Source organism: Triturus cristatus, chromosome 12, assembly GCF_964204655.1.
Source record: "Triturus cristatus chromosome 12, aTriCri1.1, whole genome shotgun sequence".
Taxonomy (NCBI): domain Eukaryota; kingdom Metazoa; phylum Chordata; class Amphibia; order Caudata; family Salamandridae; genus Triturus; species Triturus cristatus.
In genome coordinates this window covers 304,911,822-304,929,291 of record NC_140595.1, presented here as the reverse complement: position 1 = coordinate 304,929,291, position 17,470 = coordinate 304,911,822, and the positions used below count along the sequence as shown (strand labels likewise).

Genomic DNA, 17,470 nt, shown 5'->3' with positions numbered 1-17,470 from the left:
AGGTTTACAGTAATGGTGAGCGAAGGTTGAGGCATTAGACCAGTCTGCTGCTTTAAGAATATCATCCAACTTACCTCCGGACCAGAAGGATTTGCTTGCCATAGCACCTCTGAGAGAATGAGCTTGGAACTTAGAAAGGTCAATTCCAGCTAGATTCATTACACATTTGACCCATCTAGAGATGGAGGAGGAGGCAACTGGCTTAAAGGGTTTAACAAAAGAAATAAGGAGTTGATTGGCATCTGGAGGACGAAGGTCTTTCGTTCTCAAGTCATATTCTCTCATACAGTGTAAGACGCACAATTTCTTGCAAAGGTCAAAACGAGGATAGAAAATTGAATCTGACATGGTCTTAGTTCTTCTAAATATGTCAAATTTAACACCAAACATATCGTAAGATCTATGGGAAATATCCAGAGACTTAACATCTGAAACTCTACGACAAGAGATTAAACATAAGAGCGTAGCGAGTTTAAAAGAAAGGTATTTCCTGTTAAGGTATGCGTTATCTGGCCAGGAACAGAAAAGGTCTAGGATAGCTTTAACATCCCACATGGAATTGTATTTAGGTCTGGGAGGTCTTTTAAGCCTTATGCTTTTCATTACTCTACAAATAATATTGTTCTTACCTACCGTTTTACCGTTGACCAAAGAGTGTCCTGCGGAAATTGCAGATCTATAACAATTAATAGATCTATAGGATAAGCCCCTATCAAATTGCTCTACTAGGAAGTTAACTATATTGACGATAGGAGCCTCCAAGGGATCCAAGTCCCTCTCCACGCACCAACAAACCCATTTTTTCCAGATGTTATTGTATCTATAATGGGTTCCGGGTGCCCAAGATTCTCCGAGGAGGGACAGAGCTGATGACGAAAGGCCAGACAGTTGGTTGGATTGCCTGACACTTTCCAAGCAAGAAGGTTCAAATTCCCTGAAGAGATTAGGTGGTGATCTTCTCCGTCTGCGTTGGTGACAAGACCCCTCTCCGCTGGAATGAGGAAGGGGATGTCGCAAGAAAGTTCGAGTGTGGTGGGGAACCAGGGCTGAGAGGGCCAGAATGGGGTTATCAGGATCAAGCGACATTGGTCTATTCTGACCTTCTGTAGGACTCTTTGGATCATTGCAAAGGGAGGGAATGCATAAGCTCGGAGGCTTGACCAGGATTGAAGGAAGGCATTCACCGCAAGGGCTCCCGGGTCTGGCATCCAGCTGAAATATTTCGGGAGTTAGAAGGTTAATCTGCTGGCAAATAAATCCACATCTAGAGGACCCCAAAAGAAAGAAAGGCTGTTGAAAACGTTCACATTGAGCTTCCAATCCGTACGATCTGAGAGGAATCTTGAGTTCCAATCTGCAGCAAGATTCGACTTCCCTGGAAGATATTCCGCCTTCAGGGAAATCTTGTGTTCTAGACAGAACATCCAAAGTTTCTTCGCTAAGGCAGATAAATCTGCAGATTTGGTTCCGCCAAGGCGGTTGATATAGGAAACTGCAGAAATGTTGTCCATCTTGAGGAGGACAGATCTGCCCTGAAGAGAATGTTTGAAGCTCATTAGAGCATATAAACCAGCTGTCAGTTCCAAGAAATTTATGTGGTGGGAGGATTCCGAAGAGGACCATGCGCCACCGGTGTTCTGATCGAGGAAACGAGCGCCCCAACCATGGAGGCTCGCATCCGACTCCAAGACAAACTCCGGGGCAGAGCCGAAAATTGCTTTGCCATTCCAAGCATCCAGGTTCTCTAGCCACCAAGAGAGTTCTAATCTCCCTTCTTGGTCGAGAGTCACAGAGTCTTCGTACCACAGACCAGAATTCAGAGCTTTCCTCTTTATTCTCTGAAGGGCACGGTAGTTCAGAGGCCCAGGAAAGATAGCTTGGATGCTGGAAGAGAGGAGGCCAAGAAGACGGGCTAACTCTCGAAGAGTTAAAGAATCTTTTTTTAGGACATACCTGATTTCTTTGCGGATCTTGGAGATCTTCTTGGGAGGGAGAAGCAGGAGACAGTTCGAGGTATCTACGGTGAAGCCGAGAAATTCGAGGGATTTTGATGGTGTAAGGATGGACTTCTCTCTGTTTATAATGAAACCGAGGCTTTCGATAAGGTGGATGGAGGTAACGAGATCTTTCTGAATTTGGGAGAAGACCTGGGACATAATAAGAATGTCGTCTAGGTAAATAATGAGCCGGATACCCCTCTCTCTTAGAATAGAGACAATAGTCCTCATTATTTTGGTAAAGCACCAAGGTGCGGAAGAGAGACCGAAAGGAAGGGCTTTGAACTGGTAAAGACGCTCCTTCCAAGTGAACTGAAGGAAGGGTTGGTGTTCTGCTGACATTGGAATCGTAAAGTAGGCGTCCTTGAGGTCTAGCTTGACCAACCAGTCTCCTTTCAGGAGAAGGTCCCTTAGAAGATGAATACCCTCCATCTTGAAATGTCTGTAAACTAAGTATTTGTTCACCTCTCGAAGGTTTATAACTGGTCTCCAACCTTTGTCTTTTTTCTGAACCAAGAAAAGGGTACTGATAAAAGTTTTTAATGACCAAGGAACTTCTATGATAGCTCCCTTTTTTAACATTGAAGAGATTTCCTCTTCGACGATCTTCTGGTGATCGACAGAAAGGACTAGAGGATTCGGGGAATAACGTTGAAAGGGAATTTCTAAGAAATCTATTTTGAAACCCTGGACGGTCTCTAGAACCCAAGGGTCTTGAGTTAGGGATTCCCAAACGTGGTAAAACAGTTTTAGCCTGCCCCCTACTTGGGAAGAAGGAAAAGGCGGAGGAAGACTTACTTGCAGTATTTGAGATGTTTTGATTTCCACGGGATCTGTAGCCTCTATTACGAGGTCCTCCTCTGGCACGGCGGGTGTAGAATTGCTGGTTTGAAGGGTAGAAGCCTCTACCGGAACCTCTGAATGAGGAAAAGGGCCGCTGTGAGTTGCGGCCGAAAGAACGGCCCCTTCTTCCGGCCTGACCAAAAAGACTTGTGTTGAATACACGTTTCATATTAGATTGAGCCCTGTCAAGGGCGGTAAAGGTGGCAACGTACTTGCCGATGGACTTGATCATGTCCTCCCCGAAGAGAAGACCTTTAGGGTTTTCTGAAGGCTCTTTTTCAGCCAAATCGCTGAGTTTAGGATTAATCTTGGACAGAATGGTTCTCCTTCTTTCGATATTCAGGCTAGAGTTGGCGTTGCCGAGGAGAACGATAGCTCTTTGGCTCCAACCCCGAATAAGATTGGTATCAAGAGGAGTATTAGAGATATGAGATTCCTCAGCCAGATCCAAGATCCGAGTAAGGGGCCCGAGGACATCAAGAAGGTGGTCTTGGCAGTTCTTGAGGGCTCTCTCCAGACCCTTTCTAGGGTCTTTCCCTAACTTAAATAAAAATTTGATTAGGTCGGGGTCGAGGTTAGAGGTTTGGGACACCCTGTCGTGGATGGTGGGTCTTGGACACTCAGATTTGAGGGTATTTCTGGTTTCCCTTTCCAGAGAATTCCTCAGCCATCTCCTAATGAACTTGGAGACATGTTCTTGGGGAAACCACTTAGAGCTGTTCGGGTGAGAGATGGTTAGGGGGGAGAACATTTCCTCTCCTAAGGGGTTTAGGATAATATTATCAGAAGTGGAAGGTGATTCTCCTTCGCCAGGGTTGAGATCTAGGTCTTGATTAGGGACGTCAAGGTCCAAGACGAAATCATCGTAGGGGTTATTGAAGTCTTCTTCCTCTGAATCAGAGTTGGCAACATCCTTCCCGTCATAACGGGATGTACCGCGAGGGGTACCAGTCAAGGTTGTGCCGCTAAGGGCACCAATCAGATTTAAGCCGTGAGCGGCGATGTTCTCATTTGAGGCGCTAGGGCCTCCCAATAGATAAAGAGAGTTATGACCCGGGAGGTCAGTTGAGGTACTACGACCTCTTACAGTAGTATCATGAGGATGTGCACAATGTTTGAGTTTTTTATTCTTTTTCCCATGAAGGGTAGGGTCATCATGAACAGAGGGTAGAGGCCTTTTTGAAGAGAGAACTTCTTTGAAGGTTGATAACATGCAGGAGCGCATTTCCTTCTGTAAGAAATCTTTGAAAGAGTCATTGTCATGGAGGGGTGAGCTAGCGGTAGCATCATCCGAGTCAAAATCTGACATAGTGAATATATTTAAAAATAGAGCAATCTATTATTAGGCTCTCTCCCTTTAATCTCCCCCTTTTTTTTTTTTTTTTTTGGTGGTAAAGGAAACTATAGTTCTCTCCCCCTTTTTTTTTTTTTTTTTTTTTAAGGTTGATTTCTGGCAATAATTGGAGGATTTCAGTAGATCTTGGGTAATTATTTGAAGGATGGGCTTGAAAGCAGCAGAAAGTCCGTTAAGAAAACGATGCGTGGCAGCAACAGCTGATCGAAGCTCTCGGGAGAGAACAGCTGTTGCCAGGGACGCGTCATGATCAAAGGAAAGGCCGCAGGGGAGGGGACCGTAAACGTGCACCGTTGCTAGGGTGCATTTCTTCAAGTATGACGCGCTCGCTACGAGTGAAGCGAGCGCGTCAGAAAGCCCAAAATGCGAGGTTGAAGGAGTTAGGCTTGAGCGCGAAGCGAAGGGGAGCGTGTGAGACGCCGGGAAATCATGAGCGCGAAGCGAAGGGGAGCGTGTGAAACGCCGGGAAAAACGAGTGAAAAAGGGAATATAGCGCGAGGTAAGGTGATGTTAAAAGGGCTAGGAAATAGCTGAGCACATCAAGATAGAGATCGACAACCTAAATAGGAAGTCGGTCTGGGTTAAGGGGAAGGGGGGGGGGGGGTGAGCCCGGAATCGACAAAGGAGCGAGGGAAGCGCTGAAAGTACGGTAGTCAAGGTTAAACAAACTCTTAAAAGACAACAGTCTAGGCAGGTTAAGTAGCAATAAAACCATAAAAAGGTTAAGATTAGCAGTAATTTCCCCAATAAATGTTAAATAGATAACAATCAAAAGTACAAGAGAAGAGTAAAAGGCTACTTATCTGTCTGTGAGCCGCATTTAAAAGAGGCAGTCTGTTTGTGTCTCATGCCATTTGTATCCTGGGCACTACATTCTAGAACTGTTTCCTTTCTTTGTGATGTAGTGCGGCTGTCTGTGACGCATTAAAAGGATTAATGCATAATGAAGCCTCCGGTCTTGTAATGAAATTGTGTCCATTCAGCAAGTATCAGGGAGCGCATTATACTCTGCTATAAGTGCCACGAAGACATTACTGGTTTCAAAATGGCAGGTAAGATCTAATGAGCATCTGCTTGTTGAGTGAAAATAGTGAGGGTGTTCTTAAATCTGACATAATGGGTAGAGTAAGGGAGATGACTGACTAGGCTTTCCGGTGGCGAACAGATAACAGCCACCTTAAATAATATTAATTTCATATTTGTAAGCGCAAACTTAGGGTATCTAGGGTCCTCAGGGAGATGAAGTGAGCTATTGCCCAGAGTCACACGATGCTGAGCTGATCTGCCACTGGCGCCGGGGATCGAACTGTGAGTCCCGTGCTCTGGAGTCAGCCGCTCTGGCTGCTGGGCCACACCTCTCCCGGGTTGGAAGTCAAATCTTTGTGAAAGCAATGACGCTCCAGGCTCACCAAAGAGAGAACGATGGAAATTAGAGACAAGTTTTGGCAGATCGTTTTTAGAAATTGTCACTGAGAAATCTGCAAAGATTACATTAAACCATTGTAATCTGCCTTTGGATACCAATTCTTTTTCTTTGCCCCACAGCAAAGGGTAAAATAATAAGGCGCCGTTACATCGCGGACCGTGCTGAGCAGCACTGGATTCTTCCCGAAAGTAATGTCCTTAGTACTGAGAACCCATGTGTTCAAAACTGGTGTCAAACCAGGGACTGCGTCTCCCTCAGTAAAGAGCCCTGTGGCCCAGTAATGTTGATAAACTATCAGATCTGGGAAAGAAAGCAAAATAAATGTAGGCTACAGACCATCCAGAACGGTTTGTACTCCTATTTTCAGGCCATTGCCTTTGACATTGTTCTTTTGTGTTCTCTGTGGGTCAGCACATGCACAGCGGGTGCCTGTAACGTTAGGCATCACAGCCATCAGTGTGCAGTTTCCACAATAACCCTCTTGCTGAACTGACTCCTTTGTTGATTGGGTAAGATAACGATAATGGCTTTACTCAAAGAAATATGGGGGCATTCACAATGTGTAATCCTCTGGTATTGTTGTTTAGAGGTATGTGGTAGTAACACGGGTAAACTGCAGTATCCATTTCATATTCCCTGGAGTTAGGTGCACTTTTTGAAATAAGTTGTTACATATTTGTACTGGGTGGTGTAGATTTTAATGTAAAAGGTTATTATAACATACCTTGTTTTTATTTAATGTCATTTTAAGAAAGGCAAATCACGTGTTACTATTATTCAGTTTAATGTGGGGTATTTATTTTTTGGCAGTGTTCTCGGTATTTATCCATTTTATTTTTTACTAATTGTATTGTTCTTTTATTTAAAAAAAAAAAAGGAAGATGCGGCTTGTATGTTTTTTCATATTCATTTTAGGAGGGGGATTGGAGCCGGAAGTGCAGCATCACTGCCATTAACTTGTTTGTAAAAAGTACTCATCCCACCCTTTTGTCATTTTAAGTCACGTGTTACTATTATCCAATTGAATGGTTCTCAAGTAGGTTCATACAACCTCTACAGTCTTTCTGGAATATTACCAAACTATTCCCAAATGACTTGAATCGCAATATGTCAATGGAAGTGTGCTCACTTTGGGGTCATTAACTTAACATTAATTAGTACTTGTGGTTTTTATGGTATTTATTTTTTGTCATTGTTCTTTGTATTCATTTCATTGTTGTACTAATTGTATTGTTCAGTGAAAAGGGGAGTATGCGGCTGAGATGTTTTCATTTTTATTTTGGGAGTTGAACTGTAGACTGAACATCACTGCCATTACTAGATGGCTTCATATAATTAATGTCCTAGCATCAATTCACTTTTTCAATTTTTGCCACTTAAGCAAATAAATAAATACACAAAGTAATCATCTGCTTTTCATCTATCTCCATTTGTATTTAGCCTTAAAAATCAGAAACCGGAGGGCCTAACATTAATGCAAAGTAGTGATAAAAATATGTTTCAACATTTTAAAATGGGAACTCCAGTAACTTCACTCTGCTGTACTTCTTATTAGCCATGTCTGAGCTGATGAATGTGTAGCTTTCTGAGGGAAGCCTCCAGTCTGCTCTGCTATGACTTTCCTAGGCCTTGCAAGAGTTTTGTACCCTCCTATCCATTAGACACATGTGCGTCAAGCTGAAATTTTCAGCCAAAGAAAAGCATTTCTAAGTAATAACTATCTCCATTATTTAAAGTGAGAGGAGGTTGCGGAAAGGGACTAGAGGGCTGAGGGCATCTTACACCGCACAAAGGAAAATGGTTAAAAAGGCTGCGGATTTTTTGTAGCAACTTGTTGGTCCATTGGTAAATGATAAAGCACAAATTGTCTACGTTGTTGTGTTTAAAATCGTGCAGAGTAGTGGAACAGTCACGCCCAAATTGATTACTTATTGATCATGTGTTTCACAAACCGAAAATATAAAATCTGCACATTTCCGTTGAGAACTCTAATTTTTTTGGGCCAGTATTCTGGAGATTTATAGAAATGCCAGCATCCAAAATTTGTAGAGAATCAGTTGTTCAGCCTTGTAAGGAAGCTCTTTGGGTAATGACTTGCTACTGACATCTATGCACAACTTGCAGTCACAGATTCCACTCTTATCGGGTTCCCTCAATAACTAATCTCTCTCAGATTAATCGAATTTAAAGATCTTCAAATGGGTTAATAGTTACACCAGCGGTTTACAGTGGTTTGCTAAAAGATGCATACATAGGGCAGAAAATATTACATATACATATTATGGGCCCAATTAGCAAAATGATTTTCAGGAGCCAAGTTGAACCTTCGGGGTGCAAAAAACATGTTTTTGTCCTCACTTGATCGGGATCTGTGCTCTTTTGTGTGCCTACAGTCAGACCTGTCAAAGTGGAAACATTTATCACCATGTGAGAGAGGACGGGGGCCTCAGATGAGTGGGACTTGGAGATGGGGTAGGACTTTCAGGCGATCATAACCTGGACATTTGTAAGGACGTGGGCTCAAGATGGGGGTGAGGCTTTCAGCCAACACATGAGGAGCTGCTATGTAGTGACATTGGATGGGACAGGGCTTGGAGAGGAGGTAGCCACTTTTTCCCAGGACAAAACAACATGATGCTTTTGAAGCCATTTCGCTTGTGTGTCCTAGGGAGGTTGTGAAATCCGTAATGGATTTCAGTAGTGCAGAACCAACAGTCCACACATGACGTATTCACCAGAACTGCTGACTGGCAGTTGTGATTGCTTTCTCGATAGGGCATGTTCCTTTTACTATATCTTTGTTGCAATTTTGAAGCTGTCATGCTGTTGATAATGACGATTGGTGGTCTAATTATGCTGTTGTTAGGAATTACATTTCGAACTATATCCTCTTCTATTTCTGTGCAATATAGTAAGGACGTCAGTACTATTCTGTATAATACATGACGTTTGATATGTCGAATATCCTGTCTGCAACTTAGAAATGCCAATAAAGAAATACAAAAAAGAAACTTCCACACATGAGCTGGAAACGTACTCTGTGTAACAGTTTCCAGCTCACCTGGTGCTCATCTTTTTATTTCATCTCCTCACTGGGTGGGCTTGTGAAGTGTGCCAGTAAAGAGTGGCGCGTCTTTACAGTGCATTTGCAAATCAACTGATTATGCCAATATGGTGAATTTTCCATTTTTAGAAATTTATGGTTGGTTGGGGCAGGAGTGTGTCCTGTGGAAAGGGGTGGCTAAGTGAAAGGCACTGGACACCCACAAATAAGTACATTTGTGAGCTTTATTGTGCATTTGCAGGTCGTTTCCAGCCTAAAGACATGCACAAAACTGCTCTTGTTATAAGCAGGAGCAATTTTGTGTCCATACCAGGAAATATACAGTGGAGGTGTAGGAGAAAAGTTTCTCCATTGCCATAAATACGTTTCAGTGGAGTAAAAAGAAAAACACGTAGACGTGCAGTTGCACTTTGTGGTACAATTTCCACATGTGGAATGTTATTTCACCTGCTATAAATTCTGTATGCGTATGTGATGTATCTATGAGCACTCCTTGAAATGTGTGCCTTCACAAATATCCAAAACTGTGCTATGTGCCTTTGAACTAACCGAAATAACAGAATCGTCCATTTTATTGTAATTACTCATGTTTGGAAATTTGTCCTCAGTGTAGAACTTGTCTCTGCAGGGTGACTCTAGACAACTGCATAAATTATTTTAACAACATTTTAGAGGGTATTGATTAATCGATTATGATAAAACCAATCGTGCCAAATAATAAGTGCAAATAATGAAAATCATAGCTTTTTGCAACAGCCCCTGAAAGAGTGGATATGTATTTCAACATCTCTTTTGCATTTCAGCTGTGCTAAATATAGGTTTGCACTGGGGTCTGACAATGTTTTGGGGAATGAGCGCACTCAAAAATTCTTTACTGTTGGATACGAAATCAGGGAACTGTTCCCCTGCCCTGGAAGAGGGAAAGCTCTTAGCATGCAAGATGGGATCATTTTAGTGCGGGGTCACTTGCTGTGACAGATTGTGTTAACGCACAGATTCCTTTCATTTTTAGTTACAATTCCTGCTTTTGTCTCCCCTTTTAAGATTGAGTTCGAAAAAACATTTGGAACCAACCTACACTTACCCTGCAACAATTTCATGATTTGGTAAGTCACATTTTCACTTTTATACGTTTCATTTTCTAACGGTTGTTTGTTTAATGAGTTCCCAGTCTCAACCTCTTCCTGGACCGTTCTTTGTTTAAATGAACTGGTTTTGACTGCGTCAAATGTTGTTCTCAGGACACAGTGGCCAGTGGAGTTGGTCATACTAAGATTCTTCATTTTTCGTGCTGTGGTCACTGAGCCTTAGCGCAGAAGATGCTCTTGCCCCGCATGCTTGTCTTTTACGGTACCTCTTCCTGGAGGAATGCTTGGTCTTGGGGAGGCTAGGTGTGTGGGTTTGTTTGCTGGAAGTGACTGAAGAGTTGCATGAACCACATGTAGATCTGTTTCTTGGGTTTTCTTTCATCCCATTGCTAATGCGTCATACACAGCATGATCTGTGGATCGGAGTACTGGTTTTGGATCAAAGATCACAAGCAAAGCTTCACATGGTCCCAGTTTCCCTTATAGGTGCTACTTTATTATTCTACTTCTCAATGCCTTTAGCTGATGGACTGCACCTAACTTTTATCCTTGGTGCAGTATATGAACAGCACTTTCCACTTGATTGCATTACCGATCTTATGAGAAGAGCATCCGTGTGCATTAGTAGTAACCGGAACCAGTGTTCCAGGCCTTGCATTAATGAACGGAAACACTAATGCAGCCTATCCAATCAATACATTTTAGACTGTAATGGCTGGACCTTCCTATACCATACTTCATTAAGACAGAATGGTGTTGCTTGCTTTCCAAAAGCTCTTCTAGAAACTGACACTTCAGCATGTTCCAAAGGAACATTTAATTTTCCCTCAATCTCTCTCTCATCCCTTTTGTTTGGATGAACGTTATATTCTCTTATAAGACTATCACTTCACATCTTAATATTTACAATTGTTGTTGTTTGTCTGTTTTGTTTGATGCTGTAACATATGTTAAAAACAAAAAGCAAACATGACCGTCCATGAAGATCCTTGCTATCTAAATCTAAAGGGTTCTCTGTCCTGCTTTCCAGCCTGAACCATGGACATACCACTCTGATTTCAGCTGTACCCCATGCAAAATGCCAGGGTTATACCACGGCAAGAATTACAGCATGGGTGCCGCCAGCGTTGGTGTGCCAGATTCCTTCTAGAAGGTCTCATTGTCAAGGCACAGGATAACAAAGTATCACTTTCTATAGGGTGTCAAAAATGCATGCACCCACACACTAATGATGGGAAAATATACACAACTACCCTTAGTTTGTATTTCCAGTATAGGCATAGCTAAGCCACTGCCCACGTGACGGCAATAGAAAAAGATGCCAAGGCCCTCAGCATTGCTTGGAAAACGTACGATCAGCTTTACAGATGTGGAGTTATAACATTTAAGAATTGATTGTGATGATACAGTTGGCTGGTCATGGACAACTGGATGTCCAGTGAGTGATAATAGCAAGGACAGGTGCTCTGAGTCCGTTGGGTTTTATGTGAAATGAGCATTACATGCAGCATTCACTCACAAGATTTTTGGCAAAGCCATCCAATTCAGATGATCATGCATTGTAGATTACTAGAAAAAGGTAAGAACCACTGGAGTTAAAAACAACAATAAGTACATTTAGCAGGGAGTCAATTAAGAAATGATTAGCTTAGTGTCTCTTCATCAATGCTTGCCAGTATGATTGCGGAAATCCTGGAACCCACCAAGGCAGTAGAACAACAAAGAGGGGAGTACAGTTTGCCGTTTGGGTTTGTCCCTGCTCTAACTTACCTCGCTTTCCTCAAGAAGGAACCATGCTTTCATATCACACAGTCGTGTGCCGCGTCCAAGTGGCAGCTAACAAAGCAGTGAGAACTGGGACCGACGGAAAACCTACGCCAGTTTCACGTCAGAACAAAAATGTATACTTCAAGGAAGGACGGTACGAACATCTTGATTGCTTTCAATTATAGAAATGACACTTTGCTTTCACTGCTCTCAAGAGGACCCCACGCAGCATCAAGGTGACAGGCATGTGTTCATTTTTTCAAGCATCTTCTAGGAACAAGGGCTTCTACAAAGTCGAGCATGTTTGTCATTTATGTAAGCAACTTATATGGGAATTCGTTTTTGCAGCATTTGTGCCTTGCCCGCGTATCCTTCCATTAAAAAGAGCCATGTTGAGCATTGAAAATGCTCTGGCCACTAAGTGTTGATTTCGTGGTGGATTATGCAAGAGCTTCTTAGCTTGAAGAGGCAGAGGAGTTATTTGTCATAGCACAGATCACTCCAAGAATAGCTGATTTCTGGGCAAGCATTCTCAGGAAGAAAATTGGATACATAAAGCACAATATAATTTTCTTCTACAGTAGATTGGAAGAGCTCATGTTGGTCAAATATGTTTATGCCTTTGCAAACTGCAAATCAGGTAAGAAATCCCACCTGCTCATTTCCCGCCTGCTGTTTGAGACAGTTTGTGTCTGTTTTTGATTACTTGACAATTAGAAACTGTCATTTTGTAACAACTCGTGTCTTATTTTGTAATAGTCCAAATGGGTTTTTCAGAAATCAGTTTAAGCCAGGTGCAAATTTCGTGCGAGCAAAGGGGGTTTTAAGCATATTTTGGGCCAAAATCCTGCCATTGAAATTTGGATTAAGGAAAAATGTGCTCAGGCATATTCACAGCAATCCACTGCCAAAATCAAATCTGAATTTGTTTCACACCAGTACATGCAAATTCTTAGAGGGCACACATCACCATGACGTGCTCTTGCATTAATCCTATCTGAAACTGCACATGGTTGAAAGGGTTTTGCACTTGCAACGCTTGTGGTGTGGAAATTCACTGACTTTAGTGCAAAAGGCACTGGCGAAAGATATTAAAGGTGCATTATGATTTGCATACAGTTAATGGTCGCAAACAATTGATGGGATTCCAACAGTCAAGAGGGAGTGATATCCACTTGCAAAGTGAAAGTTGTCCTTGAGGGATACCATGCACTTAGTTAATGCAGAAGGTAGGCATTTGAAATCACAAGCTGTGTCCTGCTGATGGATTTCTGCTGTCCCTTGTGTGGGCCCATCACTGTATTCACATCCCATATGATGGGATTCGCAGAAGAATTCCTGTCTTATTAATATAAATGATGCAGGATCTCTGTGAATCATACCGAATGGCCTTTTCCGCTGCAACAGATTAGTACATTTGTGGCAGAATGGGCTGCAACACTGCTGTGCAAATACTGCAGCAGTTTTATGACCCAATCTTTTTTTTAAAACTTTATTTACCAGTTTTCACAATATAACATCATATCGGCAAAATCTTGCCTATTTATACATATCAGTGTTGACACAGCTAATATCTGAAAAATAAATGTTGCCCGCTACATCTAGATTAACAGTCGAGTACATGTAAAGCACAAAATAAACCCATCAGTCCACATCACCCGACCTCCTCCGCCACTTGCAAGCTAATACACCGGCCTGAGCCAACTTGACGCGCCGATGTCCAATGGTCGAAACCTTTCCCCCCCTACTCAGCCCATCCCAGTGGGCACCAATCCATGCTCAGTTTGTGTGGCAGGTTGTGTCTGCACAGTTGCCGTGTAACGTTTCAACAGGCCCCAGATGTCTTTTGGGCGGTACGTGCTGGGCAGTGTGGTGGAGTACAGATCATAGTTGGTACTGCAGTATGCAAGACTGCTTAGCCAATCCTTTATTGCCGGTGCAGTCTTACGCCCCCATTTAAGTGCTATTTCCCTCTTAGCCAGAAGTAGTCCTATCGCTGCGAACCGCCGCACAGCCTTCGGGATGTTTTTTACGTAACCCAGCAGTGCGACCCCTGGTGTGGGTGCACTGTCCAAATCTATCATGTCTGCTAATGTCTGAATAATTGTGGCCCAGTAAGCTGTGATTTTACCACAATTCCAAGTGAGATGGGCAAAGTCAGCACGTGGGGAACTACATTTCAAGCAGCAATGAGACCTTTCAGGATCCAGCTTGTGTGCCATCACAGGGGCCATGTAGATTCTGCGCAAAAATTTAAAATGAATCAATTTGTGACGGATGTTTAGGGACACCTCCTTAGTCTGGCTACAGCACACCTCCCACTGATCATCTTGAATGGGGTGTACCAGGTCTGCCTCCCAGGTGGCTCTAAGCTCGGCATCGTTAACTGGTATCATAGCCGCACAAGCTCTGTACATTCTGGAGACAAGATGTTTCCCCTCGGCCCTATCTAAAACAGCAGAGAGGGGGGCAAATGAATCCGGTTCTAGGGGAAATCCAGGGACCACCGCCCTCAACACAGACCTCATGCGATTAAGTACAAACGTATACATGAAAGTGGCGCCATCGAATTTGGCACCTTCTGTGACAGAAAACACATGTCCATTTGTATACAAATCCCCAATTGTGTGCAAGTCAAATTTGGAAAGAGTGTATTTCACAATCGCTTCGCCTGTGATGGGAATCCATTTATGGTTGGGGATCGGAAAACCAGGGGAGTACAACACAGGGGAGCCCATAAGCCTAATCAACTTCTGCCAGGCCCAGCTAGTGGTGGAGACCATTTGGATGTCAGTAGGATCGCGTGGATAGCCCAGAGGAAGTATCATGTTAAGTGCATCTGGTAAAACCAGATCCGCCGCTGGACGCAAATATGGGATTCTAGCATCATGATGAAACCAGGAGTGCGCGTAGCTGCATTGTGCCACTAAGTAATATAAATGTAGGTTGGGGACCCCCAATCCTCCCCTAGCATAAGGGAGCGTCATCACCTCCCAACAGACCCTAGGTCTCCTGTCTCCCCACGTCAAGCGAATGAGATGCGTGCAAAGTGTCTAGAAAAACCGATTCGTGAGAGGGATAGGAATGTTTTTAAAGAGATATAGGAACTTGAGGAGGACGATCCTTTTGATCAGCGCTACCCGACCGGCGATGGAGAGTGGCCATTTATCAACCTGCGTCTCCAATTGATGAATAGCCTTACCATAATTCAATTGAATGATTTCAGAGGTGTTAAGGTGTATGTTGATCCCCAGGTATTTAACTGAGTCTGTAGTCCAAGCAAGAGGGAACTCACAATCCCATTGCACTGTACTGGAGGTTAAGGGAAAAACCACATATGACCCAATCTTTAATGCATCAGGCCACTAATTTATTTATGGTCGTGGTACATACATGCACTAATGTGGCTGTGTTGATATAAGCATCTCATACTAAGAGACACTGTCCAGTGGGGCAGCAAAGGTGAGGCAGTATGACAACCTATGAGCTCCCCAGGACCACCACTAAAAATTGAAAGAGATCATGACATCTTTGACCATGGAATAACTTTTCATTGGTGAGTGAACAACCAGAAATTGTCACATAGACACAAATATAGCATGTGTGTAACTCTATATATATATATATATATATATATATATATATACACATTTTTTCTTAAATGAGTACCCCATAACTCCTGTTCTATACTTCATTCCTAAAGTGCATAAAAACACCACCCCCATTCCGGGGAGACCCATAATCTCTGCCCATAAAAGCCTTTTAGAGCCCATGTCCAAGTATGTGGATTTTTTTTTTTACATGACCTTGTTTCACAGCTGCCATCATTTATCAAAGACACTGGACATTTTCTTATGAAATTACAATCTATCAATTGGGAAACTGACTGTTTATTCATTGTCATGGACATTACCTCGTTATACATGACCATCCATCATAGCGATGGCATTGAGGCAGTCAGGCAATTCTTGGGTCAACGTAGTATTCATTTGTATGAACAGAACCAGATGATTCTGAAAATGATTGAAATCTGTCTAATGAATAACTACTTTTTATTCAACAAGGAAGTATACCATCAACTCCGAGGAGCAGCGATGGGGGCATGCTTCTCCCCCAGCTATGCGTGTCTCCACGTTGGCTGGTGGGAGGAGCATGTCCTCAAAACCCACCACAAGACCTTGTATGATGCCCATGTACTCCACTGGTGGAGGTTCATTGATGGCGTTTGTGCAATATGGAAATACTCAGTTGAATCTGCAGAATTATTTGTGGAGGCCATTAATATCAATGCGCACAATTTAAATTTCACTGCACACATAAGTGCTGTCAGTGTGCAGTTTTTGGATGTTGATCTTTACATCAGGGATGGTACAGTGCAAACCAAACTCTATAGAAAGGTTACCGTGGGTAATAACATCCTGCACGACAATAGCTCCCACCCCAATCATTTAATCAGGAGCATCCCCTATGGGGAATTCTTACGAATCCGACGGATCTGTAGTTCTGAAGCGGACCTAGAAGCATGTCAAAGTGAAGCCTTTCAGCGGTTTATATCTCAAGGGTATAGAATCAAAGATCTTAAAACAGCACTGACCAAAGCTAATAGTCACACTAGGTAGGTGTGTCTTCATGGTAACCCCAGTGAAATCAGCCCATTCCTACTACCCCTATTGATGCAACTGATACTCCAGATGAAGTAAGATTGATAACCACTTACAGTAGACAGGAAAAGCAGATTAGGAAGATCACATACTTGAACTGGCAAATTGTCTTGACAGATATGACCCTGTCACAGACCTTGCCCAAGTTACCATCGCTGACATTTAGGCGTGCTCCCTCTATGAGGGATCCATTAGTGAAAATCAGCCCAGAAGTCAGTCTTTGTACTTCGTGGTTATCGCCCAGGACTGTTTTTTTTTAGTGTAGCTCCGGCAGGGCATGTAAATTTGGTGTTAACACCACAGAATATACCACGGCGATTGACTCTAGACCCAATAAGATTCAGGGCCATTACACCTGTCGAACCAACTTTGCAGTTTATGTATTGGAGTGTACCTGTTCACTTAGATATGTGGGGAGCACTAAGCTCCAGGTGTATAACAGGACACTCCAACACCTTCGCGCAGTGGTTAATTTTGATCCAAATTACCCAGTTGCCCGCCACTTAAAACGAGTCCACAATAACAACCTCAATGACCTGAGGTACTTTGTCATAGCGTCTAAATCCATTTGGGGTGGGAATAGGGAAAAACAGCTTCGACAACTTGAATCCCACTTCACCCTGCAGTTGGACACAAGGATGCCCAATGGGTTGAACACAGAGGAAGATTTACACAACTTCCTTTAATTTTGTAACAGTATCTCTGTATTGAAAGGTCATGCTGTTTTAGAGAGGTTGTTTTCCTTCCTCGCCCATGTAAATGTTTGCATCGTAATCTTTATTCTAATATATATATATATTCCCACGTATTCATCTATGAGTAAATATGCACTTGCACTTTATTGTGATATACTGGGCTTACCTGTGGTTTTATGTTTTTTTATGCCACTTATAATAGTGATTATTTATTCATATTCTTGCTTTTTGCACTTATGTTTGCACTAGCACTTCGATGCACTTTGGGGAGTGTGCAATATCGGTATATGAAGACTTGTTTACATCTATTTATTGAGAGGTTTTAACATCCATTTATCATGAGATGTTTTTAGACAATTTTTCCATAATGTATTGAATGTACAGGCGTTTTCAGATATGGCTATTTATCCATTGTGATTGATTTTAAATACACTGAGTATTTATTTAGATGCCGTTTGTAGCCTGTGTACCATGATTAGGAATTTGACAACCTCATTGAATCTCGCTGGGTTTATCATTGTTTATTGTACTCATGTTGTGAGTCTATAGAATGTCTAGTCTGTCATCCATTGCTA

At 42.6% G+C, this 17,470-nt stretch overlaps 1 protein-coding gene across 4 annotated transcripts in view; it reads left to right on the top strand.

Moving 5' to 3' along the window:
- The window catches only part of SMPD3 (sphingomyelin phosphodiesterase 3), a 1,004,685-nt gene that overhangs the window by 486,696 nt on the left and 500,519 nt on the right, over positions 1–17,470 (top strand). For all 4 annotated transcript variants that reach the window (XM_085639465.1, XM_085639462.1, XM_085639463.1 and 1 more), the window contains one exon: positions 9,729–9,790. The gene's annotated coding sequence lies outside the window, so the exon portion shown is untranslated. The remainder of the gene's footprint in view (positions 1–9,728; positions 9,791–17,470) is intronic.